Here is a 6,571-nt window from a genome sequence, read left to right on the forward strand (position 1 = left end):
TCATGATCCCAATTCTACCTTACAAATCTGGCTAGACCAGAGCATGTACACGGGTACAGATCAGAGCTGGAAACACAGGGAATCCAGGACAGATAAACCCTTCAGGACCAATAATGAAAGTAGTGATACCAGGAGGGGAATGGGAAGGTGAGGGGAGGAAGGGAGAACCAATCACAATGATCTATATATAACCTTCTCCCAGGGGGATGGACAACAGAAAAGTGGGTGAAGTGAGACAGCAGTCAGTTTAAGAAAAAGAAAAATTTATAAATTATCAAGGGTTCATGAGGGAGGGTGGGTGGGTGAGTGCAGGAGATGAGCTGATACCAAGGGCTCAAGTAGAAAAAAAAAAGTTTTGAAAATGATGATGGCAACATCTATACAAATGTGCTTGACACAATGGATGGATGGATGGATTGTGGTAAGAGCTGTACAAACCCCCAATAAAAGGATTTTAAAAGGAAGAAAGAAAGAAAGAGCTGTGGAAAAAGACACCTGCAAGGAGGAAATGCTTGAGGGAATTTTTCTTCTGCAATAAAACCCATAGCAAATCCTTAGATAAGACACCATCTTTCTGGAAGAGGAGAAATTGGTATACTATTGATCCTTACCAGCTGTATCATGATTGAACGAACCTGAAAGGATGGAGCTGAAGTTTTGTGATATTTCCCAGCTGCTGAATGTGTGTGTGCCCTTTATGTGTAAGTCTCCCATTTTAATTTTCTGAGTTTTCTTTCCATATCCTTTGCCCATTGATGCTAGTATTTTTTAAAATAGTTTCAATGGCAGACATAGCAAGGAAAGAAGCTTCTAACTTCTGATCAAACTTCGGCTGTAATATTCCACTAAGCCATCTTGTGGACAGGGTGGCCATTTTTTTTCTAATTGTCTTAGGTTCTCATAATTTCTTCTTCTTCTTTTTTAAATCATTTTATTGGGGGCTCATACACAATCCATACATACATCAATTGTATCAAGCACATTTGTACATTCATTACCCTCATCATTCTCAAAATATTTTCTCTCCACCTAAGGCCCTGGCATCAGCTCCACGTTTTCCCCCTCCCTCCCCGTTGCCCCCTCCCTCATGAACCCTTGATAATTTATAAATTATTATTATTTTGTCATATCATACACTGTCCGACGTCTCCCTTCAGCCACTTTTCTGTTGTCCATCCCCCAGAGAGAAGGTTATATGTAGATCCCTGTAATCGCTTCCCCTCTTCCACCCCAAGGGTGGCCATTTTTGTACATGTGTTTATACTCACCAGTGCTGGCAGACCTTTGGGCTGTGGTTTGGGCTGGGATCCTCAAGGTCAGCAGTTTGAGACCACCAGCTGCTCTTTGGGAGACAGCTAGGACTTTCAACTCCCCTAAACAGTTACAGTCTGGGAAACTCACTGGGACAGTTCTGCCCTGTCCTGTAGGGTCGCTATGTGCTGGCATCCACTCAACGGCAGTGAGAGTGAGTTTTCTACCTTGGCGCAACTGGTGTGAGTCTTCCTCTTTGCAATGTGAATGATGGTGCACAGCTCCATGTGACTAAGCCACTGAGTGTTTCCCATGGTTACCGAAGCTGCAGAGACAGACATGGAAAATCTTTTAAATTTACATAGTTCATGCTGACGTTAAGGATAACGCTCAGCTGGTTGGTGAATTAGCCAAAGGAAGACCTGGTACCAGAAATATAAGGGAAGAAGCAGAGAAATGTGCTCAGGAATCTTTGAAGAAGGAAGATGCATCAGGTGATGATAATATTTACTTCAGCCTCTACCGTATGTTAAATGTATGTTACAATCCCATGCAATCTATTTAGCTTCATGGGTTATTATAAGCCCACTAACCAATTTTCATGAAAAAAAAAGCTAAAACTTTAAACTGGGTCTTAATGTGGCAAAAACTGTCATTCTTTGAAAAGTTGTAGTTTTACAAGAATTAGTTCATATGTATGTTCCCAAAAAGATTGTAAGCTCCTTTATATACATTTTCCTGATTCAGGACCCTACACCCGTCAGTTATGAAAATATGTTATCTATAATTATAATAATATTAGCAGCTGCCTTTTAAACCTCCTCATCAGAACCAGACTCTTCCAATGTGTTCTGATGTGGTTTGGTGCCATCCCGTTGGCTCCAACTCACGGGGACCCCAGACTCAGGGGGACCCCAGACTCCTGGGGACCCCAGCGACAGGGAAAGGCAGCGCTGCCTGCGCCCGGGCTATTCTCAGTGTTATTATCTCGGTTCTAGTGCCTCCTTGCAGCTTCACCGTCACTCATTGTACAAAAGAGGGAAGTAAGTCTCAGAGGGGTTGAGCAAGAGATTCTAAACCCAACCCAACCCAACCCATGGCAATTCACTCAATTCCGACTTTAGCTCCGGTTCCTAGTGAGCGAAGTGCCCAGAGGGTTTCCCAGGCAGCTTGGGCAGGTGTCCTCCCCCAGAGCAGCTGTTGGGTTGGAACCACTCATCTCTTGGTTCGCAGTGCAGCGGGGAGCCACTGCCCCGTGTCCAGGAGCAGGAGAGCAGGGGGCAGTGAAGATCTGCCGCTTCCTACTTGAACTCGGTGAGCTGGACCAGACCAGATGGCCAACAGTCAAAAGTCTGATTTGGGGTTTGGATAATGTGGCCATCCTAAGTGTCGACCTCCTGTCCTGGGTCAAGAATGCTGGAATTTGGGGGAAGAACAAAGAGGACTATGCCTTAGGGCTGGCCCTTCATGGGGTGAGCTACACGAGGCCCTCTACTACAGAGTCGACAGCGGAGTGGGCTGTGCCCACAGGAAAAACTTGAGCCGGACAGCTGAGAAGGGAGAAGGTTCCTCCTAACCGTGGGGATCCGAGGGGACAGCATGAAGCGCTGGACGGTACATGAGTGTACTTGGTTGGATTTTTCATTTCCAGCACTTTGTATAGAGCTGTGCGCATGTTTCCTGTGACTGCTGTGGGGATGGGAGGGAAGGAAGGGGCAGTGCACTAACACACAAGCCTAAAGGCTGGGCACCTGGATGCACCCTGTGACTTCCCGTTGTAGGAATGCCTTCTCTGGCACAAGTGGGCACAAAGCATTACCACTCTGAAGCAGGTTCCAGTGGCCCATCCTGCCTTAATGTTCTGCAGGCTCATTTTCAGTGACTCGGTAGAGGGATGGAACGCAGGAGCTGGGAGAACCAGGACAGCAAGTGGTCCTGGGTGAGAGTCCTGCTTGAGACCACGTCATTGGAGAGAGCCCACGCTCCCAACCTGCTCCTCAGACTTGTCAGCGGTCAAATAATTCAATGATGAAACCATGGCGGAGTTGGAATGAATGTTCTTCTGCATGTTGAGACTATATCTATATATCTGAAACTTGAAAATAAGTTTAAAAAGATTGCTGCGTGCATTTCAAATTTATACTAGAGCATTTTCCAGCAAACCTAAGGGTCTTCTGACTCTCTTTCAATTGTACATTGTTTGACTTCATATTGACTGAGATTAGGACCAATACTCAGTAAAGTTAATATTAACGTATAGACAATTGATAAGTTGCAAATAATTTTTCTACAGTGTTACAAATGAACTTTTTCTAGCAGAACATAAAAGTCCATAGGTATAATTGTACGGCCCTGTAGAACATTAACCTAATTTTGTACTTTAGCAATCTTTCTCTAGTTATACATAGTCTCATATATCCTTCTTTGAAGTAGCGTTACCATTCTGTTTGTGAGTTAAGTAAATGCTCATTCCATTGATATAAGGTCCCTACAAAGAAGCCTTTTAAGGCTCTCTGAGAGGGAGACCCCTGGGTGTTTGCAAAATAGTGATAGTGGTGGGAGGTGGGGAGATCTCCCAAGGAAGCCTCCTTTCCTTTTTCCTGGGGGCTGGGGTACCTTCCCAGACCCCCTGTCTCACAGCAGCCATTTGCCCCTAGAGACCCTATGCTCCATAGGGCTGGGTCTAGCTGCACAAAGATGAATAAGATACTCAAGTAGCAGTGTAAGACATGACAAAATAACAAGAATGTATAAATTATCAAGGGTTCATTAGGGAGGGGGGAGGGAAGGGAGGGGAAATGAGGAGCCGATACCAAGGGCTCAAGTAGAAAGCAAATGTTTTTAGAATGATGATGGCAACAAATGTACAAATGTGCTTGACATTGTGATGAGTTGTACGAGTCCCCAATAAAATGAGTTAAAAAAAAACCAACTCAAGTAGCCTAAACTTTTCTCTGCCTTCCTTGGGTGGTCCTTGCTTCCCTGACTGCTAGAACCGGGATTATGCTGCTTTCTCATGGTGGTGATGGTCGTGGTGGAGGTGGTGGTGGTGGTGGTGGTGGAAAACGGAAACATTTCATCAGATCAACACATCCACTCATCCAACTTCCATTCCTAAGAGGCGATTTTCCTTTAAGCCAGATTCTCCCATATGAATCCCTATATGAATTCCTCTGTACTTCTCTCTCTCTCTTAAACACACACACACACACAAACACACACACACACACACACCCTCTACAGGTCACTGTCCCACTTTCCCTTCTTCCTTCTTCCCTCCAAGTGCTCCTCCCTTTTCCCTAAATGCAGTAGGGGAGTTGGAATTAAAATGAGAATATTATAAATGGCAGGGACCCAAAGCCAATTTGTTTTAATATGCTAATGGAGCATGAGCTGAGATGTATTATTTTTGCATACATTACTTTGAAATGCAAATTACAAGAACTGTCAGTAACTATCTCTCAAATCTCCTGGGGTTAAAGGACAACGGGGAGACAATTACTTGGAAACTCATTTGCCAACTCTTTGTAGCAGAGCAACCTCTTCCATTCCCCATCGCGGGCTGTCATTGCTCCTCTGAAACAGACTGACACCCGGAGTCATCGTCATCCCAAAGGGAACGTTCTTTTCGTAGCCAGTAAGTGGCCTTGCTGTGGGAGAGGTCTGGTCAGAGAGAGTGGAAACATGGCCCCTTACTTCCATTTTCCTTTCCTCTTTATAACACTACCTAGCGCCCTGAAAGGGAAGGGACCAGGGAGACTTGGAGGGTGGGATGGGGTGGGGTGGGGGAGTATCGATTAACTACTAAGCTGTCTCCTGCAAAGTTGACTGCCTGGGGTTGCTAGTGCTGAGTTAGACCCCTGACGGTGCTGCTGGGTAAACATTGGCCCGTTCAATGCATAGTCGGTGGTTCAAATCTACCACCCGCTCTGGGGGATCTGCTACGGTACAGATGCACTGTGCAGGTAGCTCTGAGTGGAAATCGAGTCTGTGGCAGTGCGGTGGGGTGGGGTTGCGGTTTCGCACAGCGAACACAATGCTGCCCAGCCCTGGGCCATCCTCACAGGCCTCGACATCTTTGAGCCCTTGGCTGCAGCCAGGGTGTCAAGGCAGCTCACTGAGGGCCTCCTCTATCTCACGGACCCTCTCCTTTACCGAGCCTGCCGCCCTTCCCCAGGGACCGCTCCGTGCTGCTAATCTGCCCAAAGTACGGGCAATGGCGTTTCCTCCTTCCTGTTTCGAAAGAGCATGCGGGCTGCACTTCTTCCAGAACACATTTATTCATGCTCCTGGCAGTCCATGGACTACTCAATACACTCACCCAGCACCATAATTCAAAGGCCTCGGTTCTTCTATTGTCTTCCTTGCTCACCGTCCATCTTTCCCCGAGGATTGACAACTCCACGGCTTGGGTCAGAAGCAGGAGGTCAAAAGGACAAACCTGACTTGAACGGTTCAAACCTTGTCAGTTGATCTCCCTCTGGGGCATGTTGGGCCTGAACGAGTTTTCACCATGTTCTGTGTTTGTTTGCATGTTTGTTCATCGGGAGGTGTGTCTCAGGTGTGTTTTGTCGTTGTGGGTAATGCTCTTGAGTGTTTGTTATATGTTTTTCTGGTTTTCGGTAGATGAAGCCCAGGATGATGAACCTATAGAGATGCCAACTAGAATAAGGGTTCGGAAGGGGAGGGGGGAGGGGGGAGGGGGAAGGGGAGGGGGTAGATGAGGGGAGATGATGTCAAGGAGTTCAAGAAGGAAGAGAATGTTCTGAAACTGATTGTGGTAACGGTTGCATAATACTTCATAATGTGATTTATGGTATCTGAATTACCTCCCAATAAAATGGTTTTAAAAACACCAAATAATTCAGCAAGAGTAACTAGCAAACCTCAATTTAAAAGATCAGAGTAAAATAAACTAGAATAGATGAGAAAATGTCAAACTCCATTGTACATAATAAGATTAGAATTAATTTGCAAAATTTTTGCTCAGAATTATAAATCTATGTATCACATACTGCTTCATTTAAAATTTGAATGTAAATATATTAAATATTTAAAATGTCTCTTGCAGCAGATTTGCTCACTGCAATAAAACCAAACCAAGCCAAACTGGCTGTCATTGAGTCAATTACAACTCACAAGACAGAAATAGAGAGAGCTGCCCTAATAGGTGTCTGGACCAAACTGCTAGTGGATTTGAACCATGGAAGTTGTGATTAGCAGCACTACGTGTAACTATTCCACCAGAGCTTTTGCCCAATGCAACAGGTCATTTAATTTCTTGACTGCTGCTTCCGTGGGCATTGCTTGAATACCACCC

This window comes from Echinops telfairi, unplaced genomic scaffold (assembly GCF_000313985.2).
Source record: "Echinops telfairi isolate 266 unplaced genomic scaffold, ASM31398v2 ScPeMD7_443;HRSCAF=831, whole genome shotgun sequence".
Classification (NCBI taxonomy): domain Eukaryota; kingdom Metazoa; phylum Chordata; class Mammalia; order Afrosoricida; family Tenrecidae; genus Echinops; species Echinops telfairi.